Genomic DNA, 8545 nt, shown 5'->3' with positions numbered 1-8545 from the left:
GAGCCAGCACCAGGCAAAGCTCCAGGAACTAATTCCTCTGCATTTCTCCCATCATCCTGGGATCACACAGTCTCTCATCTGCTTCTGGTTGCACACCATTAAGTCCTCCATCTTTAAATCTGTTGGTTTATCTCCAAGTTCACTTCCTAACACACCATGCTCATCTTGATGGGAAAACTGAAATTTCCTCTTAATTTTCCTCCCCAAATCCACTCATGCCCATTTCCAACCTTTTGTTTTCTCCATGGCAGACAGAGGGATACTTTAAACAGTGGGAAATGTGTTCAGTGGTTTTCCACTATAGCTCAGAGGTACTATGTTCCTGGTTCAATGTCCACCACTGGAAAAAAAAGAAAAAAGAAATAAAAAAGAAAAAAAAGATTACAAATGCCTACAGATACACAGACCTACAGTTCCCTCAGTCACAAATTGTTTAATCTTCTTTTTTTTTTTTTTTTTAGTTTCTTTTTTCTTTTTTAATTACACATGGAAAGTAAAACCAAGTAATTTTTCTCTCTTTTTTAGGTGAGGGGCCAAGGCAGACAAGGTTGGAAAAGGCAGGACAGGACAGTACATAGGGAGGAAAAAAAATACTGACAGATAGGTCATGGGATTGTAGTAATCAACTTAATTTAGCATGTAAGAGGAAAACAAAAATGTTCAAAGGAACAAGGCACTCCAAGGATTAAAATAAGTTTTCTTTTGTTCCCAGGGACCTGTCCCTGAGCTCTTACTCCAAGATTGAGTTCCAAAGTTACTCTTTTTGGCTCGCAGGGCTCTCTGTGTCACACAAAGACTCTTGATGGTTTGAATTCTAGAGCCATCTGTGCCCCCCAAATGGTTCGGTAATAGTTCACATTAGACATGTAAAATTAATTCTACCCAAATCTCTAGGCTCAAGGTCAAGATCTGTATATGAAAGTCCCTCCACCCTGACAGAGCCACCTACTGCATTCAATCCAGGATGTCCCCAGACTAGCTCAGAAAATGACCACGTCCTCTTCTTCTTCTCCCCTTAAAAAGGTTGTTGGTGAATGCAGGCCTCAGAGGAAATGCTTTGCCTCAGTGGGAGATGCCCAGAGACTGCAACATGTGAAAGGTGGCCCCCAAGGCCCAGCCCGTCTCTATGTTGTTCACTTTCTTGGTGAGCTGTAAGACGGTGCTATCTGCAAAGCCAAAGCCATCCTTTAGCAGAGCAGTGATGTAGCTGAGATCCATGCATAGGAAAGGACTGCCTGAAGTGAAGTTCTCCAAGTTATCACACACTTCCTTGGCTTTTCATTCAAAGTCTTCAACTTTTAAAACACCCCCCTTTTCATAATCAATCATGTGGGTTTCAACAGCTCGGTCACAGTAGTAAGAGAAAGCATAGAAGGAGCTTCCTCGGATCTCCTCTGGCTGGTGGAACTTTCCTTGCACCACTCTTAGCACTTCGTTGTAGCAGGGCTCAAAGCCCATCTCCCCTTCTTGGTTGCCACCATACTGGTATTTTACACCCCCAAAGATCCACTCTGCTTCCAACCATCTTGGTAGACAGGCACTTTGGAAAGTGTCCATCAATCCCTTCTGTCTCCAAGGCTCCCAGGGTTGCTAGTCTTGCAGCTTTCAATCCAAATCCCAAGTAACTATGTGTATAGAGCTTATAAGTGCTGTTAAACATCTCAAAGGAAGTGAGGTAGCCCTTAGGGGTTTGTTCCAGGGTTTTCTCAAACTGGGGCAGGAAAGTGATTTGGGTGGAGGCTCCCCCCGGGTCCAGAGTCCCCACAGTCTCCTGGCTATGGCCATGTAGCTGACCTGTTAGGAAATTGACAGTGACCCAAACCAATATGCCTTCATAGGATCCATCCATGATGCTAACACTGTCATCTGGGACCAGGAAAGGTGACTTCTTGAAGATCTCCTCCACCTCAAAGAGCAGAGCCTGGGCTTTCTGTTCTGGCAGTAAGCGCAGTCCTGCTGTTGCCTTCAGGACCACTGGGGTCCTTTTCCAGTGACTTCGGGGAATTGAGTCTTTGGCCACCTCTAAGAGTTCCTCAACAGTCTCAGCACCGTGCTTAGGTTGATCTACAAAAGCAGAAAGTCCTGGCTTCACAGAATCAAAGACTTCCCCTTCCAGAACTGGAAGCTGTCCTGGTATTTTCTGCACAAAGGTGTAAACATGAATTTGAGTTCCAGTGCTTCCTGCATCAAACATAATTCCATACAAGGTGCTGGCACTGACATTTATGGGACACGTGGAAGACAGGAAGACACCCTCAAACCAAGTTGGCTGGTCTCTGTGGAAGACAGTACTACAAACACAGGATACCACCAGCATGAAAAAGACTGTACCCCAGGAAGTGCCCATACTCTATCCAAGGTGTGGTGACTTGAAGTTTTGTTGTGGAAGGAGTGCTGCTCACAGTCCTGTAGTGGTTCGGTGAACTCTTCTTTTACAGAAAATGGGCTAGTCACACAGATCTACATAGCTGCTCTACCTACCAGGACCATAATGATCTTGTCTGCATGAGGATTCAGTCAATATACTCCACATTTCTAGTTGACCAGGAACGGGCGCGCTGCCCTGGCGCGGCCCCCCCCCGCCCCTCCCCCCGCCCTCGGGGGGGATCTCCCTGTTTAATCTTCTTAAATGTACCTTGTTGCCCTCTAGGACAGGGGAATAGGCTCCTCCTGGAACTTCCTTTCCCTACCTCCTCTCCTAGGTATGCTCCTTCATGAGGTGCTGTCTTTTCTCTTGGCACTTTCCTTAGCTTGCATAGACCATACCTTTTGGCAACATTCTGAGAAAGGAAGCACACAGAAGAGGTAAATCATGGGCCTTTGTACACAGGAAAATGCCTTTAATTTCACATTCACATCAGATTGACAAGTGGGTTGAGTAAGATTTCCTGTTCAAGATCAATTTTCAGAAAATATTTTTCAAAATATTGATGACCTTGGCCATTTCTATTTGAGTTCCCAGTATTGCTAATGAAAATATGAAACCATCATGACTTCTAATTCATTCATGTGACCAATGGTTTTCCCCTTGGAAGTTTTGTTATCTTCTCTTTGTCTCTAAGTTTCTAAACTTCAAAATGATTTTGAAAGAAAATGATTTTCTTCATTTTGAGTCTGCTTTTGTTCTTTGCATTGAGTTTTTTAAATTTTTTTAAATTTTATTTGTTACAATTAGTTGTAAATGTAGAATGCATTTATACATTTTGATAGATTATACATAAATGGTGCATTGAGTTTTTGACAGATCTCTTTAATCCCAAAATTTCTATTTCTCTGTCTCGAGAAATTTCCCCCACTGACAATTTCCTCCATCATGTTGTGTTTGGGAGTTCTTCTATTCACTCCTTGGACTAGTCCTCAAAACGTCTGACCCACAGCTGGATATGATGGTGCACACCTGTCATCCCAACAAATCAGGAGCTGACACAGGAAGATTGCAAGTTCAAGGCCAGCCTCAGCAACTTAGCAAGACCCTGTCTCAGAATAAAATAAGAACGTCTAGTGGTGTAGACCAGTGGTAGAGTGTTTTCTTAGCATGCTTAAGGCCCTGGATTCCCTCCCCAGCACTGTGTGCCCACGCATACACACACACAAACAGACATATCTCTGCTCTACTTTCTGGAAGATTTCCTCATTTTGCTTCCAAATCTTCAATTGAGGTCTTCATGTGTTATCTTATTTTTCTTATTAGCTAGGTTTTCCCCCGCTAAGCATTCTTTGTTCTCATAGTATCCACTTCTTGTTTTGTGGATACTCATCTTTTCTCACCTCTTCAAGGACGTGGAGAGAGCTTTTTAATTTTATTTGTGCTGGGGATTGAACCCAGGGGTGCTTTACCAACAAGTGATATCCCCAGCCCTCCCTCCTTCCCCCCCCCCCCCCCTTTGAGACAGAGTCTCCTGTTGCTGAGTGACTCACTAACTTTCCCAGACTGGCCTCGAACTTGGGATCCTCCTGCCTCAGCCTCCTAAATTGCTGGGATTACAGACATGCACCACCACACCCAGGGGATAGAGCTTTCAATGTTGTCTTTTCCTTGCACAGTTTTTGTTTTCTCCCTTGTTTTTCTAGAACTGTCTTTAATCTTTACCTCCACAATGTGAATTTTCCACAGAAATGCTAACCCTTGGTCCAGTGCTTTTGATTAAGAGTTGAACTGAAAGGCTGATTCAGGGCTGAGGCTTGTGAGATGTAGTCAATCTGATAATCAGTGATGAAGCTGGACTTTTGACTGAGAATCCTGATAAGAGGATCTTAGGTCTTTCCTCTAGGGCAGATTCCTTCCCCAGCAGGATCTTCCAATCTCTCCTCCTAAGGAAGGAATAAGGAATGTGGGCTGGGATTTCTCAGCTTTAGTTCACCTACAATTACTTAACTTGCCTGTTTCTAGCATCAATCCATTGCCTAGCAACTCTCTTTCTTCCAGTCTTTCAAAACAATAAATCTTCAAATTAATGCTGGGGTGAATAGGGGCAGTTGCCTGGCAAGATTGAAAGATTGCTGGAAAGGGGACATGTTAGCCTGCAGTTTGCTGGCCCTCGTACTCATCCTTCTCACCTGAGCTGTCCTGTCCTCCCACGTCCAGAGGTGCTGGGTTTTCCACGTCTGAGGCTTTTGAGAATCCCATGGTATGAAGAAGATTGTTTTTCTACTGCTAGTTTAGGGTTTGACTCTGCTACATCAGTGGCCATTTGTCCATCTGTTTGTAGCGTCTTTTCTATCCTGTTCTCCCCAACATTAAGAATTGGTTTACTTTTGGCCAGGTGTGGTGATGCATGCCTGTAATCCCAGCAACTGGGGAGCTGAGGTAGAAGTTTAAAGTCAGGCTCAGCAATTTAATGAGGACCTAAGCAACTTAGTGAGATCTTGTCTCAAATCAAATATTTTTAAAAGGCTGTGGGACTGGAGCTGTAGCTCAGTGGCAGAGTGTTTGCCTAGCATGTGTGAGGCACTGGGTTCAATCCTTAGCACTGCATAAAAATAAACAAAATAAAGGCCTGCTGTCCATCTACAACTATAAAAAAAAATTTTTTTTTAAGTCTGGGGATGTGGTTCAGAGGTTAAGACCCCCCTCCCCTGGGTTGAATCCCTGGTACAACTACTACTACCACTACTACTACTACTACTACTAATAATAATAATAATAATATTATTATTATTATTATTATTATTTGTTTACTTTTTCAATCCCTTTATTGCAGTTTTAGTAGGACGGGATCAAAAACACATGCATGTCCATCCCACCATCTCAAAACTCCTGCTTGACTTTTAGTTTTAACACTGTGTATTGAAAAAGATCAGGCAAATGCTAATATGGGATTTTTCCACAGCACAGTGCTGGGTGCTTAAAGTTCATGAAGGATAATCTGGCCAGCAAGTGAACACCGGATGTTTAAGACAAAAAGAAAAAACTGCTAACCACAATGTATTGCATGCAGAAATACAAAATAACTCCTCTGATGAATTTCACTTGATTATCTGTCCTATGAGTTACATGTGGATAAAACATGAATTCAAATAAATGCTGAGTCTATGAATTCATTAAGAGGAGTCTTTCTTCAAATGGGAAGAGACACAGCAACTGTCAATAATTTGTGACTTAATACAGAATCTCCAGGGTCCTGTAATTTGCATTTTCACTGCAACCAAGAACAACAGGGAAAGGAACTTTTCATGTACTTCTTTCCTTTGACAGCCTGTGAATCCACACTCCAGGGCCTCCTTGGAGGCAGGTAGGGTTAAAATGATTAACTAACGAGCATGGAGAACAGATTATCAGTGTCTGCTTAGGAAGTTACATTGTAATCCTCTAGATATTTTTATTGAGTTTTAAGGTCCAGCAAACTTCATTCTCCATCATCTCATACTATGTGAGCATTATGAGCTGTGTGCCTGACCGGTGGAGCCTGGACTCTCTTCCTGGCTGCTCAGTGGGCAAACTACTCATACCAATCCCCACATTTCCTGTCATTATCTGGTTTGCAGCCCCACAAGTACTGTTTGCAGGATTATTAAAAATATTATTGTTAGCTGGGCACAGTGGCACACGCCTTTAATCCCAGCAGCTCAGGAGGCTGAGGCAGGAGGATCACGAGTTCAAAGCCAGCCTCAGCAACAGCAAGGTGCTAAGCAACTCAGTGAGACTCTATCTCTAAATAAAATACAAAATAGGGCTTGGAATGTCGCTCAGTGGTCGAGTACCCCTGAGTTCAATCCCCGGTACCCTGCCCCAAATTGTATATGTATATTTATATACACACACAATTGGTGGTGTCAGAGAAATATGTGCTGAGTGCCAAAGCTATTGCCAGATCTGGGAGTGTTTTCTGAAAATGGGCTGACTCCAGCCTGCCTGTCAGGATCCTGCTACTATAGGCAACAGATGGACATATTGTACTTCCTCAGGTATCTTTTCAGGTGAGTATTTTTCCAAGGGAAGAGAAGCATTCCATAGCATATCTCTTGGTACCATGTCTTCTTCATGTTTGTGTTTAGTCTCTATGAGTTAATGTTTTTCCAGGCTGCCCTGCCACTATTTTGCAGTAAGACTCCAGACTTTCCTGACTTTTGTGCAAACAGAGTTCACGTGATCACTTGGCTCTTACACTAGAGTAATTGCTTTGGGAATTCTATGGGTTTCAAGGCAGTATTTGTGTATTTTATGTGTGTTTCATAGTATAATAATGAGGCTTACATGCCCTAAGCTTGGACTTTAGGTTATTTTCTTTTTGAACCATAATTGAAAGTCAAAAGTAATTTGTTTTTGTTGTTGTTAGTGTTCTTGATATATCAGTTCTTTTGAGGTTTGTGGTTGGTTGGTTATTGTTTTTCTGGTACTGGAGATTGAACTCAGGGGTGCTTTGCCACTGAGCTACATTCCCAGCCCCCCTTTTCTTTCTGAGACAGGGTCTCACTAGGTTGCTTACAGCCTCACTAAGTTGCTGAGGCTGGCTACCAACCTGCAATCCTCCTACCTCAGCCTCCCAAGTCACTGGGATGATGGATGTGTGCCACCTAAAGTAGTAATGGAGGAGGAAAGGGAAAGGGCAAGTACTGGGAAATCAAACTGACCAAATTATGTTGTGTGCATATATGAATATATCACAATGAATCCCACTTTTATGTAGTATCATAATGTGCTCAACTAAAAAAACAAAAAAAAAACTGCATGAAATTCACTGAACTGTTTGGAGAATTAAAACAGTTGACACATTTATACACATAAAGGAGTGCCTAACATAAAAGACACTTATTAAATATCATTTGTCATAATCCTTTTTTTTTTTTTTTTTTTGATCCTGGGATTGAACCCAGGGCCTTGTGCTTGCAAGGCAAGCACTCTACCAACTGAGCTATCTCCCCAGCCCTATAATCATTCTTCTTAGGACACTATTTTTAGTAGAGTAGGATAGAGATCAGTAATCAAAATGTGGTTGCATGAAGCTCAATTAGTCTGCCTGATAAATGTGGTTGACCCCATGTATTTAAGCCACTCGGAGTCTGCCCCTTCCAGGAGTACTCATTCTTTGTCAAATTTGCCCTCCATTTTTCAAAGCAGAAGACACCCTTCCCAGCAGTGTGGGCTGGGCTTGATGATGGGAACCAAGTGAGGGGAGGATTTACTGGAAGTTCCCAGTGGATTCAGCCTGGGTTTCTTCATAACTCCCAGAGTTGACCTTCCAAGAGTGACCTTTTTCATTTTTTATTTTGAGATTGGATCTTGCTAGGTTGCTGAGGGTCTCGCTAAATTGCTGAGACTGGCCTTGAACTTGATCCTCTTGCCTCAGCCTCTTCAGTTGTTGGTATTACAGGCAAGCACTACCACACCCCACAATAGGAACTCTTTTTGAAACAAAAATTAAAAATTCAAAGTAAATTTTCCAGCAACCACTTGTTGAATTCATTCCCTTTACTATGTAGAGGTGGCTGCTTGGGACAGGAGGTACAGGCATAACTGGCAGGGGGAGCTATGAAAAACTGCTAGTACCTGCATAACACTCACTCATACTGATTTTATAATGGTGATGCCAAAAATGTACATGGAGTTCATGCTAGGAGAAATACAGAATTTTCTGTCATATTGGAGAAGAACATTAATACCAGTGGAAATAAAAATGGAGTATAAACTTCAATCTTTTGCTTTTTTCTTCTATAAGGCATATAAACACAGTTCTTTGTATATATCAGAGTATAGTGTGGTTTCTGATCTGAATATTTTAAAGATTTTGAAATATATGACCAAGTTTGGCATGCCTGTAATCCCAGGCTGAGGCAGGAGGATCCCAAGTTCAAAGCCAACCTCAGCAACTTAGCAAGGCCCTAAGCAACTCAGCAAGACCCTGTCTCTAAATAAAATCTAAAAATAGGCTAGGGATGTGGCTCAGTGATGGAGTGCCCTAGATTCAATCACCAGTACTAAAAAAAAGAAGAAGGAAGAAAGAAGGAGGAGGAGGAGGAGGAAGAGGAGGGGGAAGAGGAGAAGGAGGAGGAGAAGGAGGAAGAAGAAATAAATGATTAATCCTCAGAATGTTGTGCCTATAGGCAG

At 42.4% G+C, this 8545-nt stretch overlaps 1 pseudogene across 1 annotated transcript; it reads right to left on the bottom strand.

Moving 5' to 3' along the window:
* Positions 1 to 458: 458 nt before the first annotated feature.
* LOC306656255 (ectonucleoside triphosphate diphosphohydrolase 5-like) lies at positions 459 to 2488 on the bottom strand (annotated as a pseudogene). The gene has a single exon. The product of its transcript is annotated as an ectonucleoside triphosphate diphosphohydrolase 5-like (transcript).
* Between the last annotated feature and the right edge of the window lie 6057 nt (positions 2489 to 8545).

Source organism: Sciurus vulgaris, assembly GCF_902686455.1.
Source record: "Sciurus vulgaris genome assembly, chromosome: 3".
NCBI classification, from domain to species: Eukaryota; Metazoa; Chordata; class Mammalia; order Rodentia; family Sciuridae; genus Sciurus; species Sciurus vulgaris.
Note: the sequence above shows the minus strand (reverse complement) of the source record. Positions and strands in the feature narration are given on the sequence as shown.